The 16692-nt window shown below is 35.2% G+C and overlaps 1 long non-coding RNA gene across 2 annotated transcripts in view; it reads right to left on the bottom strand.

Moving 5' to 3' along the window:
• Positions 1-16692, bottom strand: part of LOC141553743 (uncharacterized) — a 319858-nt gene that overhangs the window by 33336 nt on the left and 269830 nt on the right. For both annotated transcript variants that reach the window (XR_012485621.1, XR_012485622.1), the window contains exon 5: positions 5470-5578. This is a non-coding gene — a long non-coding RNA (uncharacterized LOC141553743). The remainder of the gene's footprint in view (positions 1-5469; positions 5579-16692) is intronic.

Genomic DNA, 16692 nt, shown 5'->3' with positions numbered 1-16692 from the left:
TCCCCTTAGTTCTTCAAGAAAGAAGAAATAGAGGTAGATAATTGGAAACAAGTAGGAGATCAACTATGTGAATATTACAATGATAAAGGTCCTGATTCAATTTCTAAGGAAACATTCTATATGTACAACTTAATACAATTGGCCTTAAAGAATCCCACAATTTATAGAAAAAAGAAAAGGTTTTAAGAACAGCCAGATGAGGAAATGTGAGGAAAAAAAGGAAGAAAAAGCAAAGATTAATGGAAATATGGCCAGAGGGCATGAGGAATTAAGTGAACTTGAAGGGCAGGTGATTCTCACTTTCACAGCCCAGCTTCAACTCCACCTATACCCAAGCAGGCTGTTGACCCTCCCTCATGAACTTTGCCTTTCTGGGTATAGGGAAGAGGAGGAGTGGGAAGGGCAGTGATATCACCATCACCTCCCTGCCAGCAATCACCCATTTAGTCACAGGTATGACTAGATTACAAAGGGCACTATTTAAAGCCAAAGAAGAAGGGTATAATACAGCTGATTTGATAATAGAAATGTATCCTGTGATTGAACAGCTTGACTCTTCAGGTCAAGAAAGCAGAAGATAAACTCCTTTTGATCTAGAAATTATCAAAGACCTAAAAAAGGCTTGCACTCTTTATAGGGCTACATCATCTTATGTTAAGATGTTATTAGTGAATTTGGCTTATGAAATTGTAACCCCTAGTGATTGGAAATCTATAGCAAAGACAATACTTAGAACCTGTACAAAACTTGTTGTGGCTCTCTGAATATAGCGAACTCTGTAGGATACAAGCCCAAAGAATAGGCAAAGTAGAGTTATTACTTTAATCACCTGTGATCAACTAACAAGTTTAGGTTCTTATGCAGACAGTTCAGCACAGATTAATTACCCCATAGCAGCATATGAGCAAATTGCTGTTGTTGCTATGAAAGCATGGGGTTTTATCCCAGGTAAACAAGGCAGAGGAGAGGCCTTCCCAAAAATGGCACAAGGGCCAAATGAACCTTTTGTTGTTTTTGTGAGACATCTGTAGACAGCTGTCACAAGAACTATTGATGAAAATTCAGCAACAGAAGTTATGATAAGAGAACTTTAAAAAGAAAATGCTAATGATGTTTATAAAAGAATTATATTAGGACTACACAAGAATGCTCCTTTAGAGGAGATCATAAGACGCTGTGGTGCCACAGTGGACACAAATACCTTTTATAGCCAGGCTATGATGCAGACTTCCCAAGATTTGAACATAGGAAGACAGGGTCCCTTTTGACAAGGGACTTCCTGAGAGACTCATCAATGCTTTCAATGAGGTAAAGTAGGGCATCTGAAAGCTCAATGTTGGCATAGAGACAGAGTGAGAAAACAGGGTGGGAGAACAAGACCCAAATCCCCATGTCCAAAATGCAATAGAGGCTTCCATTGGGCATCAGAATGTAGACTGATTCAGGGAAATGGAATGAGAGGCCCAGCTGTAGGGTCCAAAACAAAAAATACTTGGCACATGATGGCAGCTGATGATACACTCAGAGAGCATATAGACAGACATGACCAATCAGCCAAGAAGCAATCCGATAGGAGAAAGGGATTACAATTGGGGAGAGTAGAGTTGTATGCAGTTGGGAAAACTGAAATACCCCCTGGAGAAGTGAAATCTGTTCCTCTCCAGCCTATGGATCCCTTGCCTCCAGGCACAGTAGGCCTGACCTCCTGAAAATACTTACAAAACAGTGTTCATCCATACAGTGATGTGGGAAACTGGGGAAATGTGTAGATAATATCCCAGTCACTAATACAGGTAGACAATGTGTGACTTATCAACCAAGAGATATACTAGCACCAGGTTTACTGATAGACTCTTGAATAAGCAATCTGATGAGAGTTGCCCAGATTCTGACTCCAAGCAACAGAATTCAGGAACATTCTTTACAGTAGCTGTGACAGCTGATTGTCCTATGCTCACTATCTATATAAATGGCATACCATTAGAAGGATTGGTAGACACAGGTACAGATCATACAGTCATTAGAGGTACCAACTGTCCCAGTCACTGGCCAAAGTTTAAGGCAGACACCTACATGTCTGGCATAGGAGGAACAATAGCAGCTGAAAATAGTGCTACCCCTTTGAGATGGACTTTTGAACTCAAAACAAGAGTTTTTTACTCCTTTTATAGTTAAAAAGTCCCCATCAATCTGGGAAGTGATATTTTACAACAATTTTACAACAATTAGGATTACAAATGTATACTTCGGTTTTTTAAGCAGGATTGCTGAACTCTCACCTTTTCCTATTCAGTGGAAAACTGATACACCAGTGTGGACAGAACAGTGTGGGCATACCCCTGCATAAAATTCAGGGCTTATTAGATATAGTACAGGAGCACCTTGATGAAAGACACTTATAACCTTCTCTAAGTCCTTGGAATTCTCCTGTATTTGCTGTAAGAAAGAAATCTGGAAAATGGAGGATGTTGACTGATTTAAGAAAAGTAAATGAATAGATGGAAACTATGGGAACTCTTCAGTCTGGACTTCCATCTCCTACTCAATTGTCTAGAGAATGGCCTCTGAGTTATAGACATTAAGGATTATTTCTATTCTATCCCTCTAGATAAGGAGGATATGAAAAGATTTGCCTTTTCAGTGCCCAGCATTAACTTAGCTGAGCCTTAGAAAAGATTACCACAGGGAATGAAAAACAGCCCTATTATGTATCAAATGTATGTTGCTGCTGTTCTTACTCCAGTATGAGAAACATTTCCAAAAGTAATGTTATTATATTACATGGATAATATATTGGGCTGTGCAACTGAAGAACAAATGTTAGAAGCAGGTCCACAAAAGACCATAGAAACACTAAGGAACTACAAATTGCATATAGCGTCAGAAAAAAATCAAAGACATGCTTCTTTTTAATATTTAGGATATAAAGTATACCCTAAGGTCCTTATAATATAAAAACTTTCCTTAAGAACAGAGAAGCTAAAAATCTTAATTAACTTTCAGAAATTATTAGAAGATATTTAATGGATGTATCCAGTGTTAGGCTTGACTGCCTATCAATTGCAACCATTAAATGACATTTTAAGGGGAGACAGTGCTTTAAACAACCCATGCCAGTTTACAAAAGAAGCTCAAGAGGCTTTGAGAGAAGGTGAACTGGCTTTATCCAGTACGGTTGAAAGAGTCATTCAAAAACCCTTGGAAATATCAGTTTTTGCTATAAAGGAGGCACCCACAGCAGTTCTTCCTCAAGGAGACAGTGTGATAGAGTGGGTGAACCTCCCAGCACAACCAGACAAAAGCCTTACTCCTTACCCAGTACTTGTGGCCAGAGTTTTATTAAAGGCCATTTAGTGAGCAGTACAATTATCTGGAATAAGACCTGACAAGATATACACCTTTTATACTAATACACAAATTAATGTATGCTATGAAACCATCCCAGAGTGGCAAATTTTATTAGCCACAGTTCCAAATTTTACACACAGGTCTCCATTAAAGATAACCCAACTATTACATAATTGGCAATGGATTCTTGAAGAAAAGGTTTCTAAAGTTCCTCTTAAAGGATCAACTATCTTTACAGATGCATCCAAATATAATATTTCCACTGTATACTCTCGTGACTTAACTATAAAGAGAGTAGTCAGAACTCCTTTTCAGTCCACTCAGTAGAATGAATTGTATGCAATCATGCTAGCTCTTACTTATTATCCAGGAGATATAAATATCATATCTGATTCAGCCTATTCAGTAGGTGTTTTACAAAGAATTGCCATGGCCCAAATAAAATTTGTAGCCTCTAATATATATCAGCTCTTTAAGGAACTTCAAGAACAAGTGAGAAAGCATCCAGGTAAGATTTATATCTTGCATGTCCACTCTCATAATGGACTTCCAGGTTCTATTTTTGATGGTAATTCAAAGGTAGATAGCCTTCTAACTATGTTGGCTAATACTCCTTTATTTCAAGAAGCCCAAGAATCTCATTTTAAATATCATTAGGCTCGTCGAGCTTTAAACAATTTGGAATAACAAGAGAAGAAGCTAGGAGCATAGTAACAGCCTGTACAGCTTGCCTTCCTTTCCATCCTCCTACACTCCCTCCAGGGAAGAACCCTCATGGTTTGAGACCTAATGAAATTTGGCAAATGGATGTGACCCATTATAAATCTTTTGGGTGTCTCTCTTTTATCCACGTTGTGGTAGACACCTTTTCAGGATTCACTTTTGCAATGCCAGCAGCAAAAGAGACAGCCCGAGTGGTCACTGAATTCCTTATACAAGCATTTGCAATTATGGGTGTGCCACAAGCAATAAAAACAGACAATGGACCTGCATATACTTCTAAACATTTTGCACACTTTTATGCACAGTATAAGATTTTACACATCACTGGCATACCCTTTAATTCTCAAGCACAGGCAATAGTAGAGAGGAGAAACAGAGACATTAAGATGCTCCTCCAAAAACAAAAGAAAGGGGGAGCCACAGGTAACCTTAGAGAACTTTTAAATTTAGCTCTTTATATTATTAAGTTCATGATTTTTGAGAAAAATTTACTGGCTCCAGCAGACAGGTTTTATAACCCACCAGAAGAGCAGTGTCTAGTGCAAGCAGCTTCACTATCTTTAATTGACAGGTGATGTGGAGAGATCCAGAAAGTGGTGAATGGAAAGGACTATATAGGTTAACTACTTGGGGGAGAGGGTTTGCTTGTATCTCTTCAGATGGAGAAGGAATCAGATGGGTGTCAACAAGCCGTATTCCCCTTGTCTATCAGAGAGAGACAAAACAGGTCTTTGAAACAAAGGATAAGACCCAAGAAACATTAAGTGGTTCCTCACTGACTGTTCCCACCACTGAAAGAGCATAGCAGTTATGGCAATTGACTCATGGACATCAAAAATTGTTGATGAGACTGATGCAGGACTTAAAAACCCTCAGGAATCATTGGATTCTCTGAGATATAAGACCGTTGCAGGACTTCAAAAACTTGCAGGGATCATTGGATTCCCTGATACATGAAGTAATGGACAATATATTGTTTTTGGAGTATTTCTTGGTTGCTGAAGGAGGCTTCTTTGTGATTGTTATTTACATATCCTCCTTCTAGAACTTCTGGAAATCTTTTACAATACCATGTTGATTCATATTGTTTTTTTTTTTTTTTTGACAAATTTTTTTTGTCAAAATTTTTGTCAAATTATTACTACTTTCATGTACAATTCATGTTTATTACAGCACATTGAGGCTGCACCAACTGTGGGGAGAGTCATCACTGCTAGCCTGTGTTTTATTGCTATGTGCTTTTGTAAAACTCCCATGCTGATGGGTTTGTGTATACCTGTTTCTAGTAAGACCCTTCAGCCCAGAAACCTGCTAACAAGATCTGCCTTGACTCCCCACTTCCCTTTGGTGTTGTTCATCTCTTTTCCTGAGAAGTCGGGAGGGAGAATGATCACCAACCTTTTGGTGCTTTCATCTCCCTTCTTGAGAAGTCGGGGGGATGTGATCACCTCCTTTTTTTGGGTTCTCATCTTCCTGAGAAGTCAGGGATGGTGTGACCACCTGTGTTCTAAAACAAAAAAAGCAGGAGATGTAAAGGGCTGAAACTCCAAAAAGGAGTGCTTGAATCAGACAACCAAGCACTTAGGGCTAATTACCTATTTGACAATGACTCTATTAGCATATGTTTGGAAAAATGCCTCTTCTCACCATTGGCTCTTACTCAATGTGTGGTGTAAAGATAATTATAGGCTAGGATTACAGGGTGGGGTGACAGAGGCCAGACCTCACTTGGGGGCAGGATGAGGAAGAAAAAGGTGGAGATTCTGGACTCTAGATCCTTTCCTCAAAATTTCAAAACTCCTGGCAGTTTGTCTGTCTCCTTCACTTCTCCCTTTAAACACCAAGGACTTTTACTTATCCTGACTCTGGGTGATCCTGAGACCTCCAAGAAGCTAGTCTGGACTTTATACTCTGCAATGCCTTACCAAAAAAAAAATTAATAATAATAATAATACATAGATAGATAGATAAATAGACAGTAAGACAGACAGACAGACAGACAGACAGACAGATAGATAGATAGATAGATAGATAGATAGATAGATAGCTGGATGACTTTTAGAGACTTTCACTTTAGTAGACATTTAATAAATACTTGTTATTTGATTCATCCACTTTTTTTTTTGATATTCAAGTGAGATTCTTTTGAGTAAAAACATAAGTGTATCAAGAACTACAATTAGGTGGTCCCCCCCCCAGCTGCAGAGATTACATCTGGGTGCTTCAGGCACTTCAGGCATCAAAGCCTTTTTACTTCCTTGTTGTACTATGCTAGGTTCTTCTTTGGACCCTTATACTTTGTTCTTCTAATTTACTTATAATTTTGTATGTCTAAATCATGAACCCACTTTGACCTTACCTTAGCAGATGATGTTAGGTATGGTCATTGCCTAGTTTCTGCCAAACTAGTTTGCAATTTTCCCAGCAGGTTTTGCCAAATAGTAAATTTTATCCCAAAAGCTAGGGTCTTTGGGTTAGGACATCACTTTATGATAATATATATGGTTGACACTTAATAAGTGCTTATTTATTAATTTTTATGGTGCAGAAATTTATATCAATAATGATGACTTTGACTTTTTAAAATGTTAAGTTGTATATAATAGGCTTTTTATCTTCCACTAAATTCATAACTCAAGATGCCATCATGAATCCAGGTTCCATATTATTTCCATTTTTTCACAGGCACTATAGTTCAGAACAGGTCTTGAGTATAGACTCAACAACAGAGCCAGAAATTTTTCCATTGTTTACTCATTTAGAGAGTCATCTCTTTCACTGAGTTGATTGGTATTATAGATTTAGTACTATAGATTATAGTGACTGATACAATTACAACCTTAACATAAGCACTTAATATTAAGATACTTGTTGAATGAATATGCATTATCTAGGCTATTATTTGAGTAGCTCAATAGAAAGTATAGCAATTGAATTTCAGAATAGAAGTACTTAAAAAGTCTTTGAGTACTTAAACATCCACCCTGTGACAAGAAAGGACATATATATATATATATATATATATATGTTTTCTCCAGCAGCAGATCTTTAGCTTGATGTACAATGTATCCCATAAATGTCCTTTATCTGAGTCTCAATCCCCTTATTCATAAAGAATGGACTAGATGGGGTTCAAGGTCTTCTCTAGGCATGATATACTATATAAAATAAAATACCATATTAAAAACTCCTAGAGAGCAAGGAGGTTTGGCTTATTGATTTTTATATTTCCACTAAGTGCCCAGCACATGCATTACCCACACCTTAATACTTCAAAAGATTAATGATTCTAAGAGTACTAATAGCCACTATCCTTCTCTGTGAAAATCAAAACCCATCCATTCTTTCTCATCTTTTACAATTCTTATCTATATATTTCAGCAAATTCTCCATAAATTATTCATTCTATATACTATAGCCCTTAATTTAAGAAAATTAAAGTTCTTTTAATATTCCAAGTACATTAGTATAACATTTAAGGTTGGTCATTCATTATCCTTTGTGCTCCTTTCGTTATTACCTAAACAACTATTCCATTCAGCTATTTATTTAGAGTCAGGAATTTATTACTTTATGTCAGACACTATACTACAAGCTGAAGATACAAAGACAACAATGAAAATGCTCAATCATTCTATGCCTTCAAGAGTCTTACTTTTGGATATATGTTATATATACACAAACACACATATAAATATATATATACATATATATTATATATATTGTATATGTTTGTATGTGTATATAAAGACTTGTATACATAAATATATTCCACAAACAACAGGCATATATATTTGTATGTATGTATGTGTATATATACATATATATATGTGTGTGTGTGTGTGTGTGTGTATAGATATATATATGCAAATGTGTGGGTATTCATATACAAAGATATGTATGTATGTATATATATATACTGTGTACATATATATATATTGTATATGTATATTTATTTAATATACATATAATACAAATAAGATATCTCTATATCTTTTTACCATCTCATATAAAATCTATCATTAGCAATATGTTTATATTCTACTGTTTTCCATTATACTTCTTTCCAATTTGCATTGCCTTTGGGGTCATCTACACTCTCTGTAGTAAGTAGTAAAGAAATGCTTGCTGAATAAGTAATCTTGTAAAATAAATAAAAGGAATATATTAGTTCTGAGAAACTGAATACCTTCAGGTTAAATATGTGGAAAATATTCTTGGGGGGGTGCAATTTGGATTAAAAAGCAGCTATGAAGTATCATACATAGAATGGCTGACTGGTGATAGTATAAAATAGACTAGGAAAAAAATTGGTCTTCACATCTCAACACCTAGGTTCAAGTCCCAGTGTACAACATAACAACTTTGTGACTAGAGATGTCATTTCAACTGAGATTCAAATGTCTATAAAATGAAGATAATAGTATCTCTACTCCCTACCTCACAGGATTATTGTTGTAAAAGAGTTGTAAAAATGTCTATTGTTATTATTATCATTATATATATATATATAATATATATATATATATATTTATTCCTCAAGAAGAGTAATGTGGCAAATATTATTTTTTAACCTATATTAGTCATATGACCATCTCTCACCATCCAGGCAATTCTCTTAAGTCTATTAGTTGCAGATGAATTGCAGTTCTCCATGGTTGGAAGTAATTTTTATGAGAGTTCATATGTTTAGTGAAATCACAAACTTAGACCATCTATTCCATCTTTATCTTACCCCAGAAAAAAATATCTGCTTCATTCAGCAACTGAAAATTTTAGAATATTTTCAATAAGTTGGAACACATGATAATTATCTTTAAAAATTTAAATATGGTCTAATTTTGGATACTCAGTGAGTATAAATAGCAGCAGTTTATTTTTACAGAAACAACCGAAAACTCCATTGACTTTTGCAAAGAAGAAAATGATAAGGAAAATATGCCATTACCCTTTATTTAGGTAACTAATGTTTAGCACCCATGACAAACAGAACCTGCAGAAGGAGAAAGCTTTTAAACATACACTTGCACTTTGAATAAGGAGGGAGCATGAAGCCTTGAATGTCCCTCCAAGTGAGTTATAGTTCAGAAGAGAAACACAACAAAGCAATTTGCCTCTATAACTAATTTCTCTTGTCTGTGGCTTTGAAGGAACAATATTTTAGCAGCCAGTGAGTTGGATAATTGGAAATAAAGGCAACTCTTTCAGTGAAGACTGGTATAAATATGTTCATCAACCCTAGAGCTATTTGTTATCAGCAAAAAGCTATATGCAAAAAATAAGTAACTTAATGGGATTGGGGTACAAGTTAAGCTTCTTTCGTCTTGCATTAAAGCAAAGATTTTGTAGGAAGGGGACAGAGAGAAACACATTGTGAGGAAGTGACATTAATATTAAACCTATTATTTTCTCTGGGGAAAAGAGTCAATGGTCAGTAAACAATTATTGAGCATTTACTATTTGCCAAACATTGTGTTAAGTGCTGAAGATACAAAGAAAAGCAAAAATAGTTCCTGCCCTTAAGGACATCCTACCTACATGTGGGCAGACCAAATGTAAATAAGTAAAAGATATACAGAGTTGAAGAAAGGTAATTTGAAAGTAGAATGCATTCAGGTGGACAGAAGTGTAGAAGTGGAATTCACAATGGCTGTTGAAGGAAATCAGAAAAGTAAGAAGCAGAGATACAAAAGCAAAGAATTCTAGGAACAGGGGACACCCTATGTAAAGGCATGGAGATAGGAGTAGAGTATTTCTCTTTGAGTGACTGAAAATCAACCAAATTCTTACAAAATATAGATATAAAGTAAAGAGAAATAGTTCAAAATCATGTGTTCTTTCCAATGTAAGCCGAAAAGTCAGTGGAGCCATTAAACTTTTTTTTTTTTTAAATTTCAATTTCTGACAATGATGCTAGACTGAAGAAAGTATCCTAAACCTGGAATTCTAATCATTTTCCCTTAGCCCTTTCAGATTCACTGGAATAGAATGTTCAGGATTATGGTGGAAAAACATCTTTAAAGTTAGTTTACCATTGAATGACAATTATTAGAATCTAAAAGCAAATCAAAATAGGGGGCGGACCTGTAATTTCACTGATATAAGGAACTAACATGGAAAAAAATCCTTCTTCTACAAGTACAAAATGTCCACTTCTCTGCAATCTATACTTTTTATTCTTTGGAAGTCACTGCAGAGTTTGTCTTTTCCTGATGCTGTAATGCCTTCAACATTATCATTCCTGATTGGACATATCAATCACTCACCTTATGACTACATTCTTTATCTCTATAATTTCCTAAATTAAAACAGCCCTCTCATATCATCACTCCCTCTTTCAGAATATAAATTTCTATCATTATATTATAACAAATGATGGCTAGGATGAATACAAAAAAGCATTAAAAGATGTAAATAAACTGATGCAAATTATAGCAAGGAGAGTCTAGAAAACAAAACTACACAATTATTACAGCAATGGAATAGGATAATAACCACAAGGCAATGAAAAATGAATAAGTCCAAATTACAAACCACAATCTTGGCTTGAAAAAAGAAATGTAAAAAGATACTTCCAGTTGTTTTGAGGGGGAGAACAATTCCAGGTGTGAAATATTGCATGTAATGACATATTTTTCCCACATGTTAATCGGTTTTGTGGAATTTTTCTCTTTCTATTTTTCCATTTTTTAAAAACTAAATTCCTTGTTATAAAGGAAAACTCTCTGAGAGTGAGGATCAGGAGGAATATAAGGTGAAATTTAGGTAATATGAAAAAAGAAATAATTAAAAATAATATTTTAAGAAAACAACCTATGGGGTCTCCTCAAAGTTAGATGGAAAAATGTACAGCTCATTAAAAGTATGCTTAATATCTAATGTGATAAAAGTATTGTTTCATAGGAAAGATCATGTCAACATTTTGTTTACTCAGTGCTAAATTGCATAAATCACTGGCTACAAAGGGATGTGTAACATATCAAAAGCTTTTTTTTTAAAGTGTTAAGATGTTATTGTGAGCATCCAAATTTATATTTTTATGAATATATATGATGGGTTCTTTTCATCCATGGGGAAATCATTTTAAAAATAACTTTGCTTTTGATAATTGAGCCACATAATGCAATTATATAATTTAGTAAACAGTTATATAATTAAATGTCTACAATGTAAAAAATAGAAAATATAAATAAATTCCTTGAGGGACTTTTTCACCTGTGCCTTTATTGGGAATGATAACAAGGGTTACCTGAGAGACAGAAGTACTAGTAATACTTTTTTTACAGTAAACAATGAGATCACAATGAAAAAAGAAAGGAAAAGAGGATCCAATACAGAGGCTAGGGATAAACTATTTCATAGAACACTCCTTATCTGACAGTTCTCATAATGACCCTGTAGTCAGCAAAACAAACATTAAAACTATCAAGATAACTGAAGCTATGGATTAACATCTGCAGAGGATAATAGGATAAATTTAATGAAAAAGTTTATGTGTCAACATATATACTTTGATACTTGTTAATTTTGTTGCAAAGATAGAGGGAAAAATAATGAATATTTTTCAATGAAAAGAATAGAAAATATGTTTCATATTTGGAAAATGAAAGAGGCCAAAGGTTCAGTAAACAAACAATTATATGTCATAAAATATTCTACAAGTTAGAGACTCAGAAGGCACATCACATATAATGTTCGTTGAATATGAATGATTCAGAAACCACATTGATAATTACACCATTGACATAGATAAAGGTAAAGAAAGGATAATGATGAAAAGAGCATACTACATCCAGTTGCAACAGCTTCAACCTAATCTTTTCAAATAAAATGAAAGCTCAAAAAAAAGTTGAGGAAAAAAAAAGGAAAGATAATTTACTTTATTGCCATATACTATTAGCTTAATCATCATAAAGAAATCACCTCATGGAACTGAATGGATCCAACCATTCTGAAGAGCAACTGAGAAGCATGCTCAAAAGGTTATCAAACTGTGTATATCTTTTGATCCACCAAAGTTTCTACTGGGCTTATATCCCAGAGATGTTAAAGGAGGAAAAGGTACTCACATGTGCAAAAATGTTTCTGGCAGTCCTTTTTGTAATGGCAAGGCTCTAGAAACTGGATGGATGCCCATCAGTAGGAGAATGGCTGAATAAATTATGGTACATGAATGTTATGGAATATTACTGTTTTGTAAGAAATAACCAACAGGATGATTTCAGAGATGCCAGGAGAAACTTACATGAACTGATGCTAAGTGAAATGAGCAGAACCAAGAGATCATTATATACGGCAACAAGACTATACAACAATCAATTCTAATAGACATGGCTCTCTTCAACAATGACATGATTCAAACCAGTTCCACTCGTTTAGTGATAAAGAGAGCCATCTACAGAGAGAGAGAGAGAGAGAGGGAGGGAGGGAGGGAGGGAGGGAGGGAGGGAGGGAGGGAGGGAGAGAGAGAGAGTGAGAGAGAGAGAGAGAGAGAGAGAGAGAGAGAGAGAGAGAACTGTGGGAATAGAATGTGGACCAAAACATAGCATTCTCACTCTCTCTTTTGTTGTTTGCTTGCATTTTATTTTCTTAGTATTTTTTTCCTTCCTTCATGATATAATTTTTCTTGGGCAACAAGATTACTATAGAAATATGCACACATATATTGGATTTAACTTATATTTTAGCATACTTAACATGTATTGGAATACCTGCCATATAGGGGAGGTGGCAGGGAAAGGAAGGAAAAATTTGGAACATAAAGTTTGGCAAGGGTCAGTGATGAAAAATTACCATGCAGGGGTGGAGCCAAGATGGTGGAGAGGACACAAACATTTTCCTAAACTCTCCTTTTCTTCAATCTATTTTAACAAAATTCAGCCTCAGAATTAATATTTGAATGTCAAAACCCACAAATATAGGGAGTACAATACATTACCAACTGAATATAATCTCAAAATTCTCCAAAAAAAAAAAAAAAAAAAAAAAAAAAGGTCTGTTTTGCTCATGCTCAGGGACAGAACAGGGTTAGGTCAAGTACAGACCTCAGGCAGGCAATGAGAGCATGGGAAACAGCTCACACTGAGCAGATTGAAGGGTCAGGGTATGGTTTCTGCTGATGGAAAATCTGCAGGGAGGAATTTACCAGTGTTGGCTACTTTGCCCTGGCAGCAAGCCAGTAGATCAGCAGAGAAGTTATAAACACAGGGAGTAAAGACTAAAACCCCCAAAGCTAGACTCTCTCTCTCATGACCTGGCAACACCCGGAGTGACTCAGCATGATCCAAGCACAGCCACAGTTGTAGGTCCCAGCTTAGCTGCAATCACAGAGAAGCCCTAGTAGCTGCCTTTCTGCTGCTGCTGATTTCAGCATAACTGCTAATACCAGTGCAGCCAATGGCTGCTGTCCCACTGCCCTTTCACTGCCACTTCCTATTGTCTATAGAGGCAGCTTGGAAATACCCCACTGCCCTCCCATAAGTAGACAGTAGTTTTTTGTTTTTTGTTTTTTTTTTTTTTCAAAATGAGCAAAAAGGCAAAGCAGGCTCTAACTATTGATAGCTTCTATGCAGAAAGAGTGCAGACTTAAAACCATGAAGAAACTAAAAATGTTTGTCTCTAGATCCAAAGGTAGATGTGATCTGGTCCCCATCACACAAGGCTCTCATAGAAGAAATTTAAAAGAATCTTAAAAGAGAGCTAGGAGAAAAATGGGGAAAGAAAAGGAAAGCTTTACAAGCGGGTCAGGATAAGTCATGTTACTCATTAAAAGCTAGAGTGGATAAAGAATTCAACTCCCTGAAAAACAGAATTTGTGGAGTGGAAAAGATAAACAACTCCAAGGAAAACAGAATTTGTGAATTGGAAAAGGTAAACAATTCCAAGGAAAACAGAATTTATAAATTGGAAGAAGAAAATAATACTTTAAAAAAAAATTTGACAAAATGGAAAAAAAATTCCACAGAACAAAACTCATTTAAAAACTCAATTGTACAAATACAAAAAAGAATTTTAAAAAGTAAATGAAGAAATAATTCATTAAAAATCAGACTTGAACAAATGGAAATGAATGACTCAAGGAGACACCAAGAATCAGTCAAGCAAAACCAAATAAATGAACAAAAATAGAATAAAACATTAAATACTTACTTGGGAAAACAACAGAACTTGAAAATAGACCTAGTAGAAATAATCTAAGGATTATTGGACGCCTTGAAATTTATGATGAAAAAAAGAGACTAGACATTATTTTTCAGCAAATCATCAAAGAGAACTGTCCAGATTTATAGAAACATAAGATAAAATAGACATTGAAAGAATTCCTCAATCACCTACTTAAAGAGATCCCAAAATCAAAACTTCAAGGAATATTGTGCTAAATTCCATAACTATCAGACCAAGGAAAAAACTATTACAAGTGGCCAGGAAAAAAAATTCAAATACCAAGGAGCCACAATTAGGATCACTCAGGATCTAGCAGCATCCACATTAAAGGATTGAAGAGCCTAGAATCTGATATTTCAAAAGGCAAAAGAATTTGGAATGCAGCCAAGAATAACTTACTTGGTGAAACTGAGCATTTTCTTCCAGGGAAGGAATTGGACATTCAATGAAATAGGTGAATTCCATTTATTTCTTTAAAAAAAACAGAGCTAAACAAAAAGTTTGAGTTCCAAATATAGGACTCAAGAGAAGCATAAAAAGGTAAAAATAATTTTTGAGAACTATATTTCTGTTATGGATATACATAAAGAGTACATATATAATTTGGTTTCACTGTTATAATATGAAAAAGAACTAGAGGTGGAAAGGAAATTGTACCAGAAAAAAAGGGAAAAGTGGAAGTAAAAAGAGGGAAATTACATCTCACAAAGAGGCAAAGGAAACTTATTATATCTGATGGAATGAAGGGAAGGGGATGAACATAGTTTGATTCTTACTTTCATCAGATTTGGCTCAAAAAGAAAATATTAGACATATTTAGTTTACATAGAAACTTCTCCCATCTCACTGGAAAGTGGGAGGGAAAAATGAAAAAGGAAGGGTTAGGGTAAATATAAGGGAAAACAGAAATATTAAGGAAAAGGTTTAAGAAAAGGGGAGGAACTCCAAAAAAGCTATCCAAGCCCTAGGAAAGGAGACGATAAAGAATTTTGACTTTATCCCTGGCTATTCTTGCAGTAATTACTCTGCTGAAATGAAAGGTGGTCCAAAGACTTCCAGAAAACCAAACAGAACATTACATTTTTGTGCCCAAACATGGGACTAAGGATTTATATGCAGCAATCTAGATGGACAGGATTCTGAGTTCAATAGAAAAGTCTCTATGACCCAAAAATTAGAGTTAGTACAAAAATAGACAAGAAGGAAACTTTGTTAAAGGATAAACTAGTGTTTCAGCTGAAATGGGACAAATATTTAGAAAGGAGCCTTCTCCACCACAAGGAAAGCATGTAGCATAGTTAGCATAGTTAGGCTAATAAAAAACAAGGTTTGATAATAACTTGGGAGCAGATTATTGGACTTTTAGAAACCTTACAGTACTCATCTCTTTGGTCCTCAAAGGAAGAAGAATTAGAGCCAGACAAGTGGAAACTAGTAATAGAGCAATTAATCAAATATTACAGTGGTAATGGTCCTGATTCAATTCATAAAGAAACGTTATAAACATATAGCTAAATATAATTGGCTTTAAGGAATTACTTAAGTTTTAGAATTAGGAAAAAGGAGAAAGAGCAGAAGGGGGATCTTGACAAACTAGATTAAAAGCAGGAAGAATTAGACAAAAGAGGAGTTAAGTACAATGCTTATAAAATTAAGAAGCCAATAGGGCATTCCCCATCCCCTAATCTACCCCCCTCAATTAACCCTTCATGGGTGGAGGGACAGTAACACAATCAGCACTACCTATGAAGCAGCTTTGTCCACCCCCTATGACAAAATTACAAAAGGCACTAGTTAAAACTAAAAAAAGAACCGGATGTATCTGATTTACAAATAAAAGCGTACCCAATTATTCAAGAGTTTGACTCTTCAGGTCAAGAAAGGAGAAGATACACTCCTTTGGATCTGGAAATTATCAAAAATTTGAAAAAGGGTTGCACTCTTTATGGGGCTACATCGTCTTATGTTAAGATGGTATAAGATAATTTGACTTATGAAATTTTAACCCCTAGTGATTGGAAATCTACAGTTTAGAACCTGGATAAAACTTGTTGTGGCTTTTGGAGTTACAGTAAACTATGTAGAACACAAGCCCAATAAAAGAGGCAAACTGGAGTTAATATACAAGTCACCTTTGATCAATTAGCAGGTAAAGGTCATTATGCAGATGCTTTACCACAGATTAATTACTCTTTGATAGCATATGAACAAATTGCTGCTGCTACTGTTATAAAAAGCATGGGGCACTATCCCAGGAAAACAAGATAGAGGAGAACTCCCCCAAAAATGCAGCAAGGTCCAAATGAACTCTTTGCTGATTTAGTGAAATGTCTGAAGACAAGTGTCATACAAACTATTGGTGAAAACGCAGCAATAGCAAAAATGATAAAACAACTTGCTAGAGAAAATGCTAATGAGGTTTGTAGATGAATTATACTAGGACTACAAAAGGATGCT

This window comes from Sminthopsis crassicaudata, chromosome 2 (assembly GCF_048593235.1).
Source record: "Sminthopsis crassicaudata isolate SCR6 chromosome 2, ASM4859323v1, whole genome shotgun sequence".
In the NCBI taxonomy this organism is placed as follows: Eukaryota; Metazoa; Chordata; class Mammalia; order Dasyuromorphia; family Dasyuridae; genus Sminthopsis; species Sminthopsis crassicaudata.
This window is presented reverse-complemented; position numbering and strand designations above follow the sequence as displayed.